Here is a 22,194-nt window from a genome sequence, read left to right on the forward strand (position 1 = left end):
GTTCAAGTTAGAAGACCTGGGATTAAGTCCCCAGGGGCCAGGAGTGGGGGCGGGACTGGGAAAGAGAAAGAGCTGTCAGAGGTCTGAATTCTCCTGGAGGTAGGGGTGAGGGCAAAAGCCAGTTGCCTCCCTTGGCTAACTATTCCTCAGAGGAGCCGACACTGAAAGGGGAGGGAAGGAGGCAGGGAGAAAGGGAGGGAAGAGAAAGGGCGGGTCAGGAGACAGGGTGGGGCCAGGACGGGGGGGGGGGAACAGTAAAATCAACCAGGCGAAGCACGAAAAAATTCTCGAGCCTGGAGAGGGTAGAGGGTGCTGGCCAGCAGCCCAGTTCGCCAGGCCCACGCCCTCGAGTTGCCCGGCCTGTTCAGACTGGTTCGTTCATCTCTCCCTCCCCCTGGCCTGAACCCTGAGAAAGCAGAACCAGGGAACGTGATGTAACCGCAGCCGCTCCACCCGGCCTTCAAACCACTCAGAAACCCCCGAGCCTCCGGATCTTAGCTCCACCCTCTCACCTAACCACGCCCTCCACCCCACAACCACGCCCCCAAGCGCGCGGGCCCCGCCCCTTGCCGGCGCCCCGCCCACTCGCTCCCAGGCACCTGGCCCACCACGGGGCTAGAGGGGTCCTCCCGGCTTCCCGGCCCCGCGACCCTCCCTCCCGCAACCCCCTCCTGTTTCTGGGCCTCTCCTCGTTCTCACACCGCGCCCGCCAACCTTTCACCCTTCCTTCCCCCTCCCCCCTTTCCCGAGGGGACCGCGACTTGAAAAGAGGGACCGCGATTTGGAAAGGCGCGGCGCCTCCCCAACCCGCAGTTGACCACGGGAGAGGCCGGCGCTGGCCTGGGGAGAGCCGGGACCGTTAGTCCGGACCCCGCTGCGGCCAGGCGACCCCTGCCCCCCCTCCTAGGCCAGGCTCGGTGCCAGGGCCCCCCGTGTGTGCCCGCCCGCAGGCCGCCGCGATCACTGGGGAAGGCAGTGCCAGCTGCGAACGATCCGGAGGCGCGAATGCCCGGGCCGGCCCTGCTTCCTGGACTGCAGCGCCCGCCACGGGGAAAACCCAGCTCCGCCGGAAGCAGAGGAGCGGGGCGAACTTAGCATAGAACTTAATGGCTGAGAGCATTTTCTGGGTGGCGTGGGCACGTGGCTTCCCCACGCCTCAGTTGTTGCATCTGTAAAGTGGAGGTGATCCTCGTAGCTCGTGGGGTGTGGCGATGACGATTACACTCATAGCGCTCCTGGCTACCTCTACCGGCGCTTGGGATGAGTGTGACACCGCTAGGTGCGCTGCAAGATTGGGTGTTGAATCTCGGCTCTGCCACTTCCTAGCTGGCTGAGACCTCAAGAAAAGTTTTCTTCCTCTCTGGACAGTCCTTCCCCCCCTCCCCACAAAAACAAACAAACAGCTATAACTATGACAATCTTGCAGAGCCAATTCTGGCATTAAATGAGAATAGAGGATGGGCTTCGGGGCTATATTTAGCACACAGTAGGTGCAGCTCAGAAAATAAACAGCAGAGAGCTGAGAGGGTGGAGATGGAAGGACAGACTTGGCTTCTGCTGCATCAGCCTTTAGGGAGGTTAGATCTGTTCTTTTGTTTTGTTTTGTTTTGTTTTGTTTTTTAAAAAAAACACCAAGAAACATACATCACAGCCACCCTCCCATCCTCTGGCTCAGCCTGGAATCTCAGGTGTCCCTGAGAGATGTTTGAAATAGGGCCACTCAGCCTCCTTCCACAGTGAGGCAGCAGCCGCAACGATGTAGATGCTCTGCTATGACTGATGCCAGCTTCTGTTTTATTTGAGGGGTCGTGGGTCCACTTGCCTGTCTCCCATCCTGACAAGCAAAAAGAATGAAAAAGGACAATTGGAAGACAAGTGTGCATAAGACCTCTGCTTTTTAATAACTGCAGGTGACAAATCTGGTCATTGCCCCTGGATAGTCATGCTTTTTAAGAGAGCTCTGAGCTCCTCTCCCTACCTGAAAGCATGTATACCTAAAGGGATTGTGAGGGCGAAGCCACTCTCTATAGGGATTGCACAGCCATGTCTGAGAACTCCTCAGATCTCTAGCAGAATGGAAACGGGACCCGCTCCTGAAGGCAGACCACAATTCCAATGAATAGCATTCTTAGAGCTGAAGAGCCTGCTGAGCAGGTGGCCATCCTTCTCACTTATAGAGAAGGAAGCAAAAGCCCGGAGAAGGGACTTGTCCAAGTTCATGTATTGTTTCAGAGGCAGACTATCTGTCAGTCCACTATACATCTGACTCACTATATATCTGACTCCAATTAAGTTAGTTAGCAGCCACTGCCACAACTAGTTAACTAATGACCAAGGCTGATTGAATCCTCTTTGAATCTGTTTCACGAAATAGAACTGGAAATGCATTCGTTTTGAAAGAGGTGCTTCAAAACTGCTTTTTCTTGGCCCATGGATGAAAGGATGGCAGGAGAAAGGCTTGACATTCTTGCCTCCATTTTGTATGTGTCTTTGTTCTAAGCCATTCTCTGTAATCACTTTGAGAGTACCTTGAATATGGGAAGAACAAGACTGATCGATAACATCTTTATGACAAAGGGACCAAGATTACTTTCAAGAAACCATACAGCCTTTCTCAGGACAGACTACCCACCAGGCAATGATCTCCTGACCAGCGATGACAGTGGTAACTTCTCAGAACCCTTCTCAAAGATAAGGACTGAAATATGATTAACCAGACTATACTTTTGGCCCTGTGTTAACACACATGCCCTTTGCACCCTGCTCCCACTTCCTTGTCTATTTAATCTAAAGCTCATGACTGAGCCCCAAAGAGGGCTGAAGATGGCCTAAAGTGCTGACTTCCCATAGCTGTGCATGCCATGTAATATACCTTTCTCTGTCCTCCACTATACCTCTTTATTTGACTTAAAGGGCTGAATGGCTAGACCTGATGTGTAGAACCTCTGGAGTTTAGGTTTGATGTCTTAAGAATCGTGGTTTCACCTTTACTGCCAGACAGAAAGTGCTTCAGGAAGTGAGCCTGGCATTCTATATTAGCACAAGCAACACTAACCTGGGTGGGAGGGGGTTAACGGTGGGCAGTGGGTGGCAGCTCTTGCCAGGTCAGGAGGAGGGGATTTGTCTTTGTGATCAAAGCTGCAGGTTGCATGAAGAGAATCCAAGGACGCTGAGCTCAGAGTACTAATATGCATTTTTATTCTGCAATAATTTTCATACTGAGTTCAAGAGGCACCAGTTCCAAGTACATAAAACCAAATCGAATTAAATTAATTGATTTTATTGAAACCTGCTGCAGTTGTATTCAAGCCCACAGCCAGGGGCATGACCCTCATGAAATACTAAAGGGGCTTTTGAAATAATTATATTAATCACACCCTGGTTTATGCACATGAGTTTGCTCCTGTACTTCACAGAAAGGCACATTCTGGTCACTGCTGGCAGGAAAGGGGCATGTGGCCACCATGCTATCCAAAATGTGGCCCCTACTTAAGGGAATAAAGACCTAGACTTATTCCTAGGTCAGCCTTGCTTCCTGCTCTTTTGATAACACACACATGTACACAGAACCACAGCACACACTCATGCATATATATTTATACTCACCAGCTAGAATTCTTCTGTCTTCTTCCCTGTCTAGCTTAGCTCAGGCCAAAGTGCTTTCCAATGCTTTCCTCCCTGACCTCCACCCCCAAACCTCCTGGGCTAGAAGAAGCTGAAGCATTTACTTGCTGGCTATTGTTTCATGAAGAACAATTTTGCATCACCAAGCACAGGCTAATAAACTCCTAAAATGCACAGGATGGGCCCCTGCCTTTTCTTAGATCTCCCAGGAGGCTCCATGTAACTCAGGTAGGATTAATTTAACCATTTCTAGTGCTTTTCCCAGAGAAGGTTCTCACAGACATTTCTTAAACACCTACACTTTCTTAAACAGAGGATTCTATACTCATAGTTCATTAAATCTTCACCAGTCCCCTGGTTCCTTCCCCTGATTGAAACTGTGGTTCTTATTCTACAGATGGAGCCTGTACTTAAGTGCAGTGCTCTGAGTTCAAACTTCAGTATAACCAAAAAGTCAAGGTCAGATTATGTGGCCTAGGCCATCTGGTTGATACAGGACATAATGCCTTAGTACATCTTAAGACAGTTCCATAAACCTTACTGCTGTTCAACAGTGATGACACCACCTCTTGAAAGATCTCTCCACCAATGAGATTCCAGCTTCCAGGTTGGACAGGACACTCTCCGAGCCCTCTTGTCAAAGGTCACAAAGCAATTTAGAAAGAGGCCCCTGCCTCCTGCAGGCTTCCAGCTCTGAGCAGCTCAGCCATGAAAACACTACTCTGGGTTCCACTTACTCATTTGTGGGCTAAGACAGACTTACGTTAGCCAATCCCATTGAAACAACTAGCCAATGTGGAGTAGCCAGGGAGCTGCCCTGCAGAGTAGCCACTACCAAACGATGGCTTCATTAATACTTGCTTTGGTTCTTGCCTTATTAACCTGCAGGGAAACCTTAAAAGACAAAAATCTGGGCTGGTTCTATCCTGGATGCATAGAACCCACTTTCTCAGCAACTTGCACACTCCTCTCACTACCAAAAGCCCACACAGTTAACCTTAAAACAGAGCCCTGCATACCTGCCAACTCGAACTCCCCCCAACATCTGTGAACTTGAGCTGTTTAACACTTATGAAAGACACGATCATAAGAACCATCATCAAGCCAGCTATTTTTCATGGGCAGCCATTCATATAGCTTCCCTGTTTGGTCCCTGCCACAACCTCATTTTATAGATGAGGAAACATAGAGGGAAGATGAGTAGAGCCCAGTGCTATAAAACTAGTACCTAGTAGTGGGATTTGGACTCAAAGTTAGGTCTCTATCCAAAATTAGTAACAATTTTTTATTAATAATACAGCATACCTGTCTGGGGTACATGCATAATATACCTGTCTCCCTCCTCCCCTTTTTTTTGAGGCAAGGTTTCACTGTAAAACCCAGCTGGCCTCAATTTTTCTATCCTCCCACCTCAGCCTCCTAAGTGCTGGGATTACAGGTGAGTGACATGTCTCTATGCCTGGCTCTCCCTCATACTTTTATCTCTTGTGATAAATATACAACATAAATGTTGCTACTTAAACAATTTGAAGTGCATACTTCAGTGTCATTAAGTACATATACAATGTTGTGCCATCACCACAATCTAGTTCCCTAACTTTTTCATCAACCCAAACATAGACTGTAACCACTTTCGATCTGTAGTGCCTTCTCATTCTGCCTCCCTCCCATTCCCCCTGTCCCAGACCCGATCACCTCTGATCTCTTCTCTGTTCCTATGAATTTATTGTTCCGCCTGGTTTTTACATAAGTGAAGTCATTCGACATTTGTGCTTTGCTCTGCAAAACTGGCTCTCCTAAGGGTCAGCCAGGGCCCTCAGGCCCTCTGTTTGTCACCTGCCAAAAGGACACAGAGCTCATGGGAGGGCCAGTTCCGTGGGATCCCTATATCCCGAGTTACTCATGAGCAGAAGGCCCTCTCTTAGTCCTGAGCAGTACCAACAAGAATAATGAAGAGTGCTTGCCTCACATACATGAAGCCCTGGGTTCGATTCCCAAGCACCACATATATAGGAAACGGCCAGAAGTGGCACTGTGGCTCAAGTGACAGAGTGGTAGCCTTGAGCGGGAAGAAGCCAGGGACAGTGCTCAGGCCCTGAGTCCAAGCCCCAGGACTGGCAAAAAAAAAAAAAAAAAAAAGAATAATGAAACAGCATGTTAGAGGAGAAGGCAGATGAGTCACCATCAGAGAGATGAGGCAAGAGGTGACCCCAGTAATCCCAGGGTGTGGGCACTACACTGTCAGATGCAGTCAAGGAACCATACTGGGTTCATACTGGGTGTCATACTGGGTGATGATCTTCCTGATGTGGGTCCAGAAACTGTCCACATGAGAACAAGCCCTTTGGGAGTTGGCCACTTAAGTTATTGGCATTTATTTACTGGGTGCCTTCTATATACTGAGCAAGGAGGTTGGCTGGGTCATTCAGGCCTTACAGAATGTGGGTGGTGGGAAGAGGACTCCAGATGCTGTTTCTCACTCCCAGCCCCCACCCAGGAAACAGCCTCTTCATCTGTCCTGTCAGGAGGCACCCTCAGCTGAAAGCCCAAGGCTGAACTGGCCCCAGTCTCTGCTCAGCCCTGCCCTTCTCTGGCTGGCTGAACCCTATCCTGCCCACCCACCAGCACTGTCTTTGTCCACTGTCAAGCACAATGGTTGTTCAGAGGTCATCCTGTGACCCAACTTGCCTTGGCCAGAAACAATGTCCACAGCTTCCCCCAACCTAGGTCTCCCTCCCACTCCTGAATCTCCACTTTGAAAGCTCTCCTCACAGGCCACGCAGATGCAAGATCTCTTCCAGGCCACAGCCCAGCACCCACCCTAGCTTCCCCTCCCAGCCTGGCCTCCCCCTTCCCACCAGCCAGCCTACCCATTTCCTCTGCCCTTTTCACCCTTTGGCGCCAGGACCAGCTATTCTGAGACTGGCCCAGAGCCTTCCCCCTTCCAGCTGCTCCTTTACTGGGGCTTCCATTTCTTGCCTTCCCTCCCAGCTCCCTTGGTGTTAACTTACCCAGCACATGCATGCAGGGACACACACACACACACACACACACACACACACACACACACACACACACACCAGCCTAAGTTAACTACTTGGAAATGTAAAGTATAAGCCTACAAGCCACTCTATTTCTAGTGTGTGTTTTGTGTGTGTGTGTGTGTGTGAGAGAGAGAGAGAGAGAGAGACATAAAGTATGTATATGTGTGAGAGAGTGAGAAAGAGAGCGTATGCCAATAGACTCATTTTTCAAAGCAATCTTTTCCCCTTTGCCACAAACAATGACAACCTCAAGGATGAGCCCTGACAAGACAGAGTCCTATTCTGGTCACCTCCATTTCTTGCTTCTTTTCTAACACAGCAGCTGCTGAGGTTCAAGGTTTCTTTGAGAAGATGCAAGGGCAATGATGGCAGAGCTTATGAAATTACACTGAATGGTGTGTTTGAAAAGATAATTTTCTGTGTGGGGCTGGGTGAAAAGTTTCCCATAAAAGCAGCCACAATCAGATAAAGGCCCTTCCACATCAAACAGTTTTAGCAGAGTTTCAGATTCCTGCCTGAGAGGGGACCGGGAGGGAGGGGACCACACAAAGGAAAAACAAGTCCAAGTGCTCTGGTTTGGCCTTGGTGACCAAGAAAACACATCGCGAGAGCACCACACTTAACATTTGCTTCACTGAGCTTATCATTAAGGAACCAAGGGCAGGGCCTGGCACAGAGCCCCGGGTGGGTGTGAGGGGACCAGGGGAATGGCAGGCTGATAAGCTGACCTGGACCTTCTGGTCCAAGGCTCCTGTGACAAGGTCCTCAGGAAAGCCTGGCTTGCTATGGGACAAGGACCAGCGGCTTCCTCATGGAAGCTTCCAGATCCTGAAGTGCCAGCCAATTTGTGTTTGACAGATTCATGGTTCATATGTTGGGTTTTCCAAGTACAACACAAACTTGCAAGTCATCAAGGGAGGAAAGGTGAGGAATTTGAGTAAATAAAAGCTCAAGTCTTTTAAGTGACTTCAAGTTAAAAATTTTTTTAATCCAAATTAAAAACAAACTAGGAGAAAACATTTGTGTTATGTATAATAGGCACAGGTTTTAAGTATGTAATATATAATGAATTCTTAAAAATCAATAAGGAAAACAAGTATGTATGTCCACTAAAATTATTAATTGCTAATAATTGGGAGCAAGAGGGTAGATATTTTAGAGGAAAGGGACTAGGTTATACAGAGCTAGATTTGGAAATCTAGTCACTGGTCCTGGGAAACCCTGGGCAAATCATGTTCCCATTTTAGACAGGGTCCTAGTTAATAATTGGATGGAGATTGCATCAAGAATGGTCTTGTGTCTTTTGCATCCTGCATAAGAATGACTACTTATGCTTTCTTCCTTCTCTGAGCAGTTCCAGAAAGCTTATCTACCCTCACCACTGGAAAATTGATGAGAAGTAGAGTACTGTTGGACCCATTTTCCAGTTGTGGAATTTTATGGCTCCCCCAAAGAAGCCTTAGTAAGTGTTATGACCAGCCTGGGACTCTTGCTCTGTCCTTACAGGCAGAGGTGGGGGTAGGGTTGTTCTTCCTGTACACACAGGATCTGCTATCCATGTGGCTGCATGAGCGTAGAGTAGGAGGCAGAGAAATGATGCAGTAAAGGCTATCCTGCTCCTTAATTCCCCACTCTGTACCACCAGTCAGTGGACCCTAGGCTCAGCCTCAGAGTCCTTACTGTACTGCAGGACCACAGGCACACATTGTATGCCTGTCCTGGCCCAAGCGACTTGGCCAACTAGCATCTTATTTTTCTATATCAAGGGGCCTCTGGGCCCAAGAGAACTGGATAGGAACCCTTCATCGCAGTTCCTGGTGGGCCTCACAACCTCTCCAGAGACAGAAGGTTGAAATGAAGACTGGGGGTACTGAAGAAATGCTAGATTGAGGATGGCAGAGTGGGATCAATAACAGGGACACATCTTGCCTCCATAAACTCATCAAGCCAGGGGTAGCCTGAGGGAGGAACCTTTTCAGATCTGTTCTCTCTCAGGTCTTCACTGATGGGTTGGGAGAGGAGGCTGGCCTCCTGCTGGTCCTCAGCTGCATAGAGGTAGTTGAGAAGGCCTAACATCTCAGCAGAGGAAGTCCATGGGGACTCTCACATATCCACACATTAGTGCACGGCCTGGCTCCACAGGTACCTCTCTTAATGGCCTCACACAGCCAACTTACCTTGTTCACCTCCTCCCTGTGCTGACAGGTGACAGAAGTCTTGTTTGCTATGTGGCTGCTGTCCAGGCAAGTCATGGGTGTGGTGTTTCCCAGACAACCAGCAGTAGCCCTTTACTTCCTGATCCTATGCATTGCTGCACCTGGATTGGGAGCATAGCCCACCAGCAAACTAGCACTCAACCAGATGCAAGCTGGGAGTGGGGTGTTAGCTGCTTCAACCTGAGCATGACAGGTTCCAGTCTGCTGGATCTGGACTATAAAATCCACTTGGGACTAGGTCTCCCTGGCTTTCTTCTGGCCCTGCCTGAGCCTATGGGGCTCCATTATCCAGTGCTCTCAGACCCAGGCACAAGTTGAACAAGAGGACAAAGCCGGTCTTATGGCCAATATCTATTTTCCTTGAAAGAAATTTGCATGGCTCTGGCAGCTCTTGAGAAAGCAGCTTGAGACTAGGAGCCTAGCCCTGGGCTGAGACTTAGGCTAGTCCCTCTACTCTGGGAAGAATATCCCAGGAATCACTCCCACTCCCCTCCATGTATTACTAAGCTCCGGGGGTTGATCTCAGTCACAGTGTGGCTGGAAAGAAGCTGGAGGAGTCACCTCCCATGATGAGAGAGACTGAAAGCATCTGAGGGCAGAGACCTCAAGGGGACACGTGACCTCACTACCACAGATTTGCTCCGGCCAGTTGGACAGAGGGCTCCACAAGAAATTTACAGGGGCACTCAAGTGTCAGCTTGCTGCCCCCGGACCCCAGGCACATAGGTGTTTGTGAATGAATGACAGGACTATTGGAGAGTAGCTACCAAACCCAGCACCCTCACTGCTTTGTCTGGGGCAAGGGCTCTCTGCAAAGCAGATAAGATAAACCCAGTAAAGGATGAGGAAATGGAGGTCTAGGCCAGAGTTAGAGCTCAGGCCTCCCTGTGCCCAAAAATCCCTGGGAGATTCAAAGCGGAATCAGTAGCAGCCCCAGCTCTCAGGTTGTTTGTACTAAAAAGAGACAGACAGTTGTCCACCAACTACCTGTGACAAAACCCAGGTATAGCAAGCCTGCCCCAAAAGCTGGGACCCACGTGCAAATGGCAGGTAGAATGAGGGGGAACATCCCTCATTCCCTTGGTGCTGGGATGTCTTCCTTCCCAGCACCTCTTCAATATCACCATGCCATTACTAATAGTTACCCAGAGAGTGGGGTGGGCCACAGTGGGGGGAAGGGCTGGAAGGATGTTTAATTCTCAGCAGGAGCTGCAGGATTGAGGGGGTGGGAGCTACAGCCAGCATCTGCCTGCCCTCCCTCCACTGGCAGTCTGGGAGATTTTGCAACCTCCTGGCCTCTATCAGCAGGGGCCCAGGGAGAATAGATAAGCGACTCAGAAGGATGCAGTGGTCACATTGCTGCAGAATTCTTATTTTTCCCACATACTTGATTGACATGATCCACAAGGCCCTAGGGACTGGCCTTTACCAGGCCCTTTGCTGGGCCCTTCATTGGAGCAGGGGAGGGAGAGGCAAGAACAGCCCCAAGGGTCCTTGGGTGGGCCCCTCTCTCAAGGGGACTGGGTGGAAAGAGACAGACTTGCAGCAGCCTTGCAGGCTTGCCACTCTGGGATGGGGGTTGGGGTGGGGATGTGAACGGGCTCTTTGCATTTTCTTCTTTCTGGATCTCCTACTCCAACCCTGAGAGGAGACATTTCAAAGGCTGCCTGAAGGTCACTGGCAGAGGAAGGGAAGCCCAGAGGCTCTTTAAGGCTAGGGGAAGAGAAGCAAGGGAAACAAATGCCTTTGCCTCTCTTGGGCAAGCACATCCCTTAATGTCACTTGAGACCCTCCCCTAGGCCTCAGCTTCCACTTTTCATGCTCCTTGATCAAGGCCATCTTTCTCTTTACACGGTGTTTCCCAAGTTGACCTCAAGTTTTGTCTGTTAGTTTTCTACAACTACCTTGTGACTGGAATAGTCCCACTGAGTCACAGGCAATGGACCTGAATACCTGATGAAGAGAACCCATAGATCCCATCCAAGTAAAGGAAACAAACCATTATTGAATCTCCCCTCCACACTGGCCCCGGGCCAGTGGGAAACGTTCACATCAATTCTCTCTTGAATGGTGCCATCAGCTCTGGAAAGAAGGCACTCTGTATCTGTACTACCCCCACTTGGGCGGTGGTTGTAGGGCTTGAACTCAGGACCTGGGGCTGTCCCTGAGCCTCTTTGTGCTCAAGGCTAGCACTCTACCAATTAAGCCACAGCGCCACTTCCTGGTTTTTGAGTGGTTAATTGGAGATAAGAGTTTCACAGGGACTTTTCTGCCTGGGCCAGCTTCAAACTGTGATTCTCAGATCTCAGCCTCCTGAATAGCTAGGATTACAGGCAGGGGCCACCAGCACCTGGCTTTGGGCATCATTTCTTACATGTCTTCAAATCCTCAGCCATCTCCTACCATCTTCAGGATAAAATCTAGGCTCTTTCCTACCCACCTTTCCTATACCATGCCATCCTAAGACTTAGGCAGTGTTCCATGGACAAACTGTCCTTATGTGATCTCAGGGCCCACAGTACTTCCCCCTGCCCTCCCATTTCCCAGGCTTGTTTAAGGAGGCACTCACCCCAGGCTGTAGCCCTACACTTGCATGGCCCAATGAGAGGGTGTGCCTCCTTAAATGTTGCCCTGTTGTCCTAAGTGCTTCCACTGCCTCATCCTAGCCCTGGCTCTGCCCCAAAGTTCCTAGGCCAACCCTATGGACCTCTTCTTCCTACAAAGTTCAAAATGCTCCCTGGAGGCTCCTTCCTCTGGATGGTGTCAGTGCTTTGTGTCTTGATTCCTTGCATGTGTGCCCAATGCCACAGGACAGAGACTGCTTTTCCTCTGTCCTTGCCTTAAACCAACAGAGCTTGGATTTTACCTCCCCTCCCCTCCCCACTTCCCTTCCCAGTCAGTTCCCTCTGCTTTCATCTGCCTGCCACCCCTATCAGCCTGGAGATTCCAATTGCTCTTTTAGACAAACATTATATAAGTAATTCATTCAAGTTTCTATGTGGGTGAATTCTTCCATAATCTAAGTATAAGAAGAGACTCCCTAACTAAAACTACAAATCTAGAGATGAGGTGAAATTGAGTAATTCAACAATATAAAATATTTTTAATCGTATGACTAGCCTCATAAGTAAAGCCAAAGTAATTGATACATTGGGAGAAAATATTTGCCACATAAATTGTAGAGAAAGGGTTAATGCCAGTTGTATAGGAAAGACTCCAGGTGTCTGTGACTCATATCTGTAATCCTAGCTATTGGGGAAGCTGAGATCTGAGAATCAAGGTTTGAAGCCAGTCTAGGCAGACAACACTTATTGCCGTTTATCTCTACTTAACCAGAAAAAAGCAGGATGAGGAGGAAGAGCACCAGCTGCAAGAAAAATATCCAAGCCAGAACACGAGGATCTGAGTTCAAAACCCAGTACCAGCACAGACAAAACAAACAAACACACACTTAAAATTGAGGTACAAAGAACTATAATCCTAATAGAAATAGCAAAAACAACAAAGAAAGCAAATTCTCAAGAAGAGACTACAAATGTTCCTTAGCTGTGTGAAAAGCTCAAGTTTACACATAAGAGGAAGGAAAATTAACATTACATTGGGATATCTTTTCATGTCCACAAGATTGGCAGAGCTGTGGGTAAATAGGCAGGGACGCAGACTGCCACAGCCCAGAGGAAGGAACCTGGCCACAATAGAGAAAACTACCTGTGTGCTCTTTCACTCCACAATCCCACTCGTAGCCATTTTCTCCAAGGCACACTTCTAAACAGAAGAAGCAATGTACAATCGTTGCAGCATTATTCGAAATTGAAAATATAGGTTGTCATAGAACAAAAGTAAAGTAGATTGGCATACAAATGCAATGAAATATTATGCGGCCATGAAAAAGAGCAATGAGGCACTTTATAAACTGCTTTGGGGTAAGGTTTCCACAAGCTACTACTGAATAAATTAAGTGTAAAAACATACAATTCACAACCTTTTGTGAAAGAAAGGGAAAGTATGGGAACATTTTTGCTTATTTTTACGAAAAGCAGAAGTGTAAGCAGAAATATAAGGCAAGTGAGTTGTGAACTGGGGGAAGGGACATGGGAGAGGGTGTCATGTCTTTAGACATTTTTGTATAAGTTGACCTTTGAAATTAAGTTCAGCATATTTAAAAAATTCAATCAAATAAAAAAGGAGAAGGAAGGAAAATTCCTTAAACTAAAAGCAAACTGAAAAGAAAATGAACTTAATGATATTCTAAGTAAATACTCCCACCAACTTGAAGGGCAAAGAGGAGAGGGAATAAGTTGAAGAGGAGGAGGGAGAGGAGGAGGAGGAGGAGGAGGAGGAGGAGGAGGAGGAGGAGGAGGAGGAGGAGGAGGAGGAGGAGGAAGAGGAAGAGGAGGAGGAGGAGGAGGAGGAGGAGGAGGAGGAGGAGGAGGAGGAGGAGGAAGAGGAAGAGGAAGAGGAGGAAAGACAATGAAGATGAAGAAGGTGGAGGAGGAAGAGGAGGACTAAACCAAGCAATTCATGATCATATATATGCACAACGGAATTCTATGCTTCCATGGGAAAGAATAACATTACCCCATTCATAAGGAAATGGAAAGACTTGGAAAAAGTCATATTAAGTGAACGAAGCCAGACCCAAAGAAACATAAGCTCCATGGTTTCCCTCATTTGTAATAATTAGTATGTGTCTCGCATAGTCCTAGCAGTGGACTGAAAGATTCTTAAGATTCTTGGAAATGGGCCCTTAGGTCAGGCCTGCTCTGATAAAGACCCTAGGCCTGCCCAATCTGCCCCACATTTTGTGGACAAAGTGCTGAGCCACTCTCTGCCCTTTCTACTCTATGAGGAACTCTTGTTCAGCCAGCCAGCCATCTAGGGAGCCCCCTAAGTGGAGATGAGAGAAAGGGAGAAAGGCTGAGAGATCACAGTCTAGGTAAGGTGGCTCTTCACGGCACCCTCTCTGTCCCTGCCTTCAGCACGCCTCTTTCTCCTTGTGCCTTCAATCCCAGGATGACAGTTTCCCCTTTTAACATCTCTGGGTGCTGCATTGAGTCTCACAAGTACCCCACATCTCATTACATTGGCTTTTTGGGCTCAACTCCCTGCTGGGACACCTGTGGAGGGTGCAGTGCCCCCTCCCCCCCCCAATGGTTTGGAGTGTATGCTCAGGAGACCCCGCGTCTGGCCTGCTCCACTAGGGGAGTCCACTCTGAAGCTGAGTTCAGCAGAACAAAAGCTAGGGTTGCCACTGTCAGCCTCTCCTTTGGGTGAGCTGCTTCCTGTCCCTACTTTATTTCATCTGTTCACGAGTTGCTGTTAGCTGAGAAAGAGTACAAGAAGGGAATTAAAAGAGGGGAAATTCCTTTCTTCTTGGCTAAACCTTTTGTTAGGAACTCTTCAGGAGCCCAATTCAACAAGAAGAACATGTTGCAGAGCCTGTCCTTCAAAATTAGTTCCGAGAGACACTTGAGGCTCTTTATTATTCATTCTATTAAAATAAAAATATTAGCTAATGTTGGTTGCCTAGTCAGAGCAGGCCTGGAAACCTCTCTGATGCACTGTCTACTGGAAAGTGGAGAAGGCCTTGCCTGAGAGAAATCTGTCAAGTCCCTTTTGGCTACAGTCTTGTGTCAGCAACATGGACAGGTTTAGAGCAAACACTGTGCCAGGACTCACAAGCTAGGCCACCTTTGCCTCAGGCTTCCTGGTGCTGGAACCCCTAAATGTGGCTCTGGAGCAGCTGGGTAGACCTATCTGGTACCAGGGAGGGGGGTTTCTGCACCTGATTGGGAAGTGGACAGACAGGATGAGGACTAGAGACCTTGAGGCTTAAAATTCCAAACTGCCTCCCATCTTGGCCTTTATCTCTAGGAGGAGCAACGCAATGTGACCAAATTCCTCTTCTCCGGTGGGAGGACAAATCTGGCTTTCATCACCCAGAGCTCTAGTGTCACCCAGAGGTGACATGGTAGCATTTTAATCATGCTGGAGGAAGACTCAGGTTCTGAAACTTGACTTGTTTTCTGAGGCCTGTGAGTAGGGCCCCTGCCCCTAGATAACACAAGTTTCCTGAAGGGCTGAGAATAGCTGAACAGAGACTAGGCCTGGAGGCCTGGGTCCCAGAGTGAATGAATGTGTGTCTCCAGCTGGCTGCAGGCCATTGGAGAAGACAAGATTCCCAGGCTGAGGTTACAAGGGGGGCTGCATAGGAGAGGTGAGGCGTGACAGATGGTTAGGCTTGGGGAAGAAAAGGGAACTGAGAAGGGTGAGGAGGAATGTGGATAAAAGGCTCAAGGACAGCGTGTCAGAACCAAGCATCTGTCAGGGAACTAACTGGTCAAAGGTGGAGTAGTCTTCCTTCCTCCCGTTTACTTGAACAACCCTAAATTCAGCATTAATCTCCCAAGACCAATCTTGTTGATACATGTTGATTTCCTGCACACCTGTTCGAGGTTCCGATGAAAATGTATTATCAAAACCACTCCATTCCACTGGTGATTACCATGGCAATCAGGCGTGCTCACCGGCAGGGCAGCTCTCCTCTTGAAAAGAAGATTTGGCAGATAGATGCTTTCCTGTCACTTATAAGTGGGGAGGGGGTGTGGAGTGAGCACAGAGTGGAGTGAGGGATGGAGTCCTTGCCTGGAGAAGTCCTTGCAGGCAGCACAGCTCCAAGGCGGGCTTCCTGGAGGGGCGGGGTGGGGGGGGACTCCTGAGGGGGAGTCAGATGGAGGAAATAAGTCATGGGAGGAAACCTTGGTCCTTTATACTGTCTGCACACCCAGGGAGAGCTTTGCAGGATCCTGAGCTACTAGTCCCCCAAGTTCTACTCCCAAATGGGGGTAGAACGAGCTTAGCGCCCCCCCCCCCCCCGCCCCGCCGTGGAGCCTCACAAGGATGCCATCCTCATGACTTGGCATCATGACATCATCTACCTTAAGTTTCTAAGAGCTCGGAGCAGCCTGCTTGGCCTCAGACCACCTGTACTCTTTACTGGCTGGGTGACTGTGGCAAGTCACGTAACCTCTGTTTCTCTTCACTACTAAAAGACAAGGTAGTTGTAAGGATTCAGTGAGCAGACACATGTAAAAGGTGGGGATTGCAGTAACTGTCATACTGGAAGTGCTTTAAAAGGCCCAGCATGGACCTCCCCACCCCCCCATAACCACCCCTCCATTATCATAGGGAGGGAGCTGAAGCCAGGTTATAGGGGAAAGCAAGGACCCGGCCAGTGTGGACTGCAGCTCCATTGGGCTTGCTCTATGAGGCTGATTCTAAGGAAGCTACCTACTGGTACTGAAGTGCAAAAGACCAAGCAGCACATGGAGAAGAGTCTGGAAAGAACACCCAGAAGACCTTCCTGGGATGTAGCAGAGCCTCTCTGCTCAGTGGCCAGGGACAGGAAGGACAGAGATGTCCTGAGTTCTGCATACATCTCCTTCTCCCAATATCCCCATCCACCCTCCCCAAACCAGGAGGAGGCAAAGCCTCAAGAGGCCCAAGGTGCAAGATAACAATGGTGGACAGGTCCTCTTTCAGCTCTTTTGTGAGGATGCCAAAGTGCTGGCTTCTGGCTGTCCTGCTCAGTGGCTGGGGACAAGAAGGATCGAGGGGACTGTCAGAACTAAGCCTGGTCCATTGTCTGACCCTCTTCCTCCAACTGCAGACCTGGAAGCTGGGCTGGGGGTCGGGCTGCTCAGGGCTCCAGCCACTCCCATCCTAAAAGGATAGAAAGGCTGACTGTGATTGGTAGCCTCTCACAATGCTAATATGCGCTGGATCTTGTCTAAAAAGTGCGGCCACCATAAGGACAGTGATGGATACGCTCTTTTCATATAAGGATGCTAGTCACTGTGGCATTGTTTTACATTGCCACAGATGTGGAATCAGGCAAAGTGGGCCAGGAGCCTCTGCAGGCTCTGTATTACAGAACTCGCCCACCGGAGGCAGTGACAGGCCATTATTCTGTGTCCTGCAAACTCTGCAGCGATAAAGAAACTACGCCAATTTGATCCTTTATCTGGTTGAGGAAAGATATTATTTCAATCAAGATAATAATTCTATTTCTCCTGCGGAAATGAGATTTTCTTTTTCAGACCTCATGGGGGTGCCACCAAAATCCTTCTTGGGGCTGGAACAGGTCAGACAGGAGTTAGAGGATTTCTTATAAGATGGAAGCTGGTAAGTAGGAGCTCATTTGCAAGAGGAAACAAACGTAAGTTACTATATAAATTATATTTGGACATTTTTAGGCATTAGACCAAATCTATGAAACCAAAATTTGGAAGCTATGTGTGCAATGTGAGCTGGATAGCCTAGGATCAAGTAAGATGCATGACCTATAAAGGCAAGGATGCCAGGCAAGATGCATGGCCTAGCTCCAGCTGTGACAGGACCTTAGAAGTATGTGAACATGGGGATAGGGGGACTAAGGTTCAAGGCCAGACCAGGCAAAAAGTTAGCAAGATCATGTCTCCTACACCAAGCAAGTGTGGTGGTATAATCCCAGACAATTGGGAGATTCAGGGTCTTAGGGCAGCTCTGGGCAAAATGCTTGAGATTTTACTGGAAAAAAAATAAAGTGATAAAAGACTGAGGGTGTGTCTCAACCTGTAGGGTACCACTCTAGGAAGTTTGAGGCCCTGAGTTCAAACCTCATTACTTAAAAAAAAAAAATGAAGCACTTTGTCTCCCTCTGTCTCACAGTGTCATTTTTCTATGAAGCTTTACTTTAAAACTACAAACCAACAACCAACAACAACAACAAATTCCACTCCCTATGCTAGGGAACTTGTCAGGAAGGGATAGGGATCCCATGTCCCCAAATTGTACACAAGTCATGTCATCTAAGGAAACCACAGGGACAATTCGCAATAGCGGTAGAACAACACAGTAGAACTCAATGCACATTGGAACAGAATAAAAAACTGGAGAGTTCCAAGAGCCAAAATACAGTATCCTCAAACATACAGTAGCTTATTTTAATTTTATTTGTTCTGGTATTGGAGCTTGAACTCAGGGCCTAGGCTCTGTCCATGAACTTTTTTGTTCAAGGCTAGCAATCTGTTACTTGAGCCACAGCTCCACTTCTGGCTTTTTGATGATTAACTGGAGATAAGCGTCTCATAGATTTTCCTGCCTGAGTTGTCTTTGAACCTCTATCCTCAGATTTCAACCCATGAGTAGCTAGGATTACAACAATGAGTCACTGACACCTTGTATGATTACGTTTAAATAATGGTTATTGTATAAGATTAGAAATAATTATTTACAATTCTTCTATCACTTGTTTGTTCAGTAATGGAGGAGTTTGGAAATGTTTGAAATAGAAAGTCTGAACATCCCACTGAGGGCTTACTCAGGCTCAGACTTGTTCTCAGTCCAAAGAAGAGGCCCATTTCAGCCCAGCTCCTTCCAGAGTAGCCCCAACAGCAGACACCAGGGGCTGAGAAAATGGTATCTTTCTCAGTATTACATCAGACGGATGCCTAAACCATGGTGATGTTTTTGTACTCACACTCTTGGCAAGTAGTGCAAAACTCCGGTAACACTGAGCATCAATAGGAGAGCAGCAACATGGGTCCAATGAGGAGGAGGAGGCAGCACGATGATGATGATGATGTCATTGTACAAAGAGGTTACAGTTTTATAGGTCAGGTTATGAGTATAATGCTTCTTGATCAATGTCACCCATTGTCATTTTTGTTTTGTTTTTAATCGAGTAGACTTTTTGTTTTGTTGGTAGTGGTCATGAGGCTTAAACTCAGGGCATGGGTGCTGTCCCTGAGGTCTTTTGCTCAATGCTAGCCCTCTACCACTATGAGCCACAGTGCCACTTCCAATTTTTGAGTGGCTAATTGGAGGTAAGAGTCTCATGGGGACTTTTCTGCCCTGGTTGGCTTTGCACCACTGTCCTCAGATCTCAGCCTCCTGAGTAGCTAGGGTTACTGGCGTGAGCCACTGGTACCTAGCTGCTGAGTAGATTTTTTTGTAGGAAACCTTTCAATGTTTTCAAATAAAAGGCCATGAGACTGTATTGCCTTTTTTTTTGCCAGTGGTTAAAAAAAGCACACATTGTATTCAATAAAAACAGACCTTGGTATTATAGATTTCTATTTTAATACCTACACACTTAAATAGCAGATTTCACTGTAATGAAGATTACTGCCACCAGGTCTAGTGAACCCGACATGTGTCATGAACATGACAGTAAACAGAAGCCCTGCCCAGGTCTCCTGTACTGCTGGAGCATCTCTTCCTGGCTGCTAGGAATGTAGTATATGGCTTTCACCTGGCCCCCTTGCCCTTGGTTGAGGTGATGCTGTAGAAGTGGCACCACTAGTTAAGACCCTAGGGGTGGGGGTGGGGGGGCTGGCCCTTGTCTCTGAACCAGACATCACAGCAGTGCAATTTATGGAGCCAAAACTCACTCTTGAGCATACATCCATACTCAGTACCTCCTTCCCTCTCCCCCTCCCTGTCCCCATGACCAGAGATCTCCTTGAATACTGATGGAAAATAACTGGAACTAGACACACTCATTTCCCCCTTGACAGCCACATCCTGAGAAAATGATCACAACTGCCCTTGCTGCCGACCTCCCTGAATCATCCCCACTTCCCAAACATACCCTGTGGCTTTAAAAGAGATGGCCGGTGACTGAGGGCCATACTGGGTATAGACACATCTGCTGACACTGAGAAAACTCCCTATCTTGTGACTCAAGATAAGATTACTCTCTCTCACTCTGCCTCCATCTTTGAAAAAAAAAAAAAAAAAGCTCCCTTCCCTGTTTCCCTCTTGTACCCCACCATGCGAAATGAGTCACCCCTGACCTCTACCCCGTCTCCATTTTCTGCCTGATAAAAAGGGAGTCTAGTTGTAAGGGGGGGCAGGTCACTTTTCACTTCAGCTGGGCTGAAGGAGATGTGGTTGCCTTTCCCAGGTTTTCATCCTGAATAGAACCCATTGGTCTGCTGAGTTGGCCTTTCTGTTCATTTTCTTTCCTTGCCAGTACCTCCCGTGTTCCAAATAAAGCAATCTTGGCAGAGCGTGATCTCTGGTGCCAGAAACACACAAAGCCTTCTGCTTTGGGGGCACCATCATAACCACCTTCCTGCTCTGTGGAAGATCATCATACTGGTTTATAACCCAGGAAAGCCTTGACAGCAACATGCTGGCCTCTAGAACAGAGAGAATTCCAACAGTGGGAACCCAAGGGAGCCCTGGAAAATCAGTCTGCTTCCCAAGCAGGTTGAGTGGGGGTAGAGTCAACCCTAGATGGGTTTGCTCCCTAATCAAAGATTAAGATCCAGTCAAGGGCAGTCGAAAGCCAGTGTGAATGCTTGAGCTCAGTTACTCAAAGAACTTAAATGAAGATGTAGTGAGCCCAACCTCAGTTTGCTCCAAAATGGAAATCTCTGGTTTCCATGAGGCAAGACTGTCAAGTATGCTTTAAGTTGATAATTCTATGTATATACCAGTTATTGCAATTGGTTCTAGGATTGTCAGCCTTTCCTTACTGGGGCTGGATACTGTCCCTGAGCTTTTATGCTGAAGGCTAGTGGTGTTCTACTACTTGAGCCGCAGCCACACTTCTGGCCGGCTTTTGTTGATTTATTAGAGATAAGAGTCTCACAGATTTTCCCCACACAGGCTGACCTAAATCCTCAGATCTCAGCCTCCTGGATAGCTAAGATCAAACTATTCCTTATTAAATAAATAAATTCCAGCTTCCCCTCAACCTGGGGCACTGCAGCTCTAGAGAAGAGTAAATAGACAGTTGGCATGACTGTCTGACTGGAGCTGAGGATTTATCCCCACAGTTTCATAGGTGCTGGTGGCCCTCAGGTGCTGCTGGTTACAACAATCTGTCCAAAGTACACAAGTACTGATCTCAAAGTCAATCTCAAGTTTGGTGAAAAATTCATATTACCCTTTTCAATGATGGAACAAGGGACTGGTAGAAAGTTACTTTTATTTATACAGGTGCATCCTGTTTCTTTCTATCTGGGTCATTCATGCAGCTATTCCAAGCCCTTCAGCACCTTGCCCAATCCCACCAATTCCCATCCCATATGTAGACTCACATCTATGCTGTCATCCAGGCTAGTCTCTGTGAACTCCCCTTCAAGGGCCTCTTCCCTACCCCTGCCTCTTAGAAAAGGTCTTCTTTTTCCTGATCAGGACTTTCCTTCCCTGAAGTGTTCCCTAATAATTCCCCATCACCAATGTTTCTGACCTGTGCCACTGGGGCCATAGCTAACCACATGGATCTTTCCAGAAAGCTCTTTAATTGTCTCACATGCAGATTATCTTCTCTTTGCACACAGGGCTGAGATCTCTCCCAAAGTAAAGCCTGGGCCTTCGGTACCTCAGGGTTTGCGCAGGACCTGTAGGCCATGCCAGACCCTGGTGATTAATGAGCTTCTCAGACAGATGACAGCATTGGTGTGTAGAGTTTAACATATGGTTAACTGGTCTCTATGAGAATGTACTGATCTAACTCAAGCCAACCTAGTAGCAAACAGAACTGCACAAATGCACATCTCTCTGTTCCCAGAAAAATTCCTGCTATGTCCCACACCAATCACAAGCCAAGGGAGCAGCTCTCTCTTGCCAAGGCAGTGGGAATGTTCTCCTCTGAGAGGTCAGAGAAGGATTAGGACCTGATCACATGGTCCTACAACATGATGCCTTATATGCCTGAGTCCAGCCCCATCCACCTTCTAGAAGAACTGAGCTGATTCCACCCAGGTCAAGGCTGTTTTCTCCTATCAGGGAATCCGCCCACTTTCCAGGAACACTCTTAAACCACAGCATTTGACAACTAAAACTCATACTCACAAGCACCCACGCCTTATTCTTCAATTTTAGGCCACCAGTTGTCCTGTAAACCTGTTCATTTCCTGCAAAAAGAAGAAAGGGATGGAGAAGCTTATTAGTGTCTGCTCTGGGAATCTCTCCTTCAGTGCTTTCCTGGCCGACCTTGGTTTTCTGCAACTTCTCTCCATTCTCCCTCGTAGCTGCACCCCTCCCCTTCCCTGGGAACATAGTGTTGAGTGGGTGCCCCCACCCTGCAGGCCTGTGGGCTCGGCCCACGCTGCTGCCTCCCACTCCCGGCTCCCTGCCAGTCTCAGATTGACCACTGCCTCCAATTCCCTGAAGGCGCTGGGCTTCTTCCCACTCCCAAGCCAGCCAGGCCTCCACTTCTGTAGCATGGGGTTGCCTAGCAACCATGCGCGCTCGGCTCTGAAGGCCCTCCTAAATTGGACCTCACAGCACAGGGCATCTCCTTGTACAGCTGC

General features: G+C 48.2%; 1 protein-coding gene across 2 annotated transcripts in view; it reads right to left on the minus strand.

The window, feature by feature from the left end:
- The window catches only part of Zbtb7c (zinc finger and BTB domain containing 7C), a 280,865-nt gene that overhangs the window by 96,808 nt on the left and 161,863 nt on the right, over positions 1 to 22,194 (minus strand). For both annotated transcript variants that reach the window (XM_048363509.1, XM_048363510.1), the window contains one exon: positions 21,734 to 21,795. The gene's annotated coding sequence lies outside the window, so the exon portion shown is untranslated. The remainder of the gene's footprint in view (positions 1 to 21,733; positions 21,796 to 22,194) is intronic.

Source organism: Perognathus longimembris, chromosome 15 (genome assembly GCF_023159225.1).
Source record: "Perognathus longimembris pacificus isolate PPM17 chromosome 15, ASM2315922v1, whole genome shotgun sequence".
In the NCBI taxonomy this organism is placed as follows: Eukaryota; Metazoa; Chordata; class Mammalia; order Rodentia; family Heteromyidae; genus Perognathus; species Perognathus longimembris.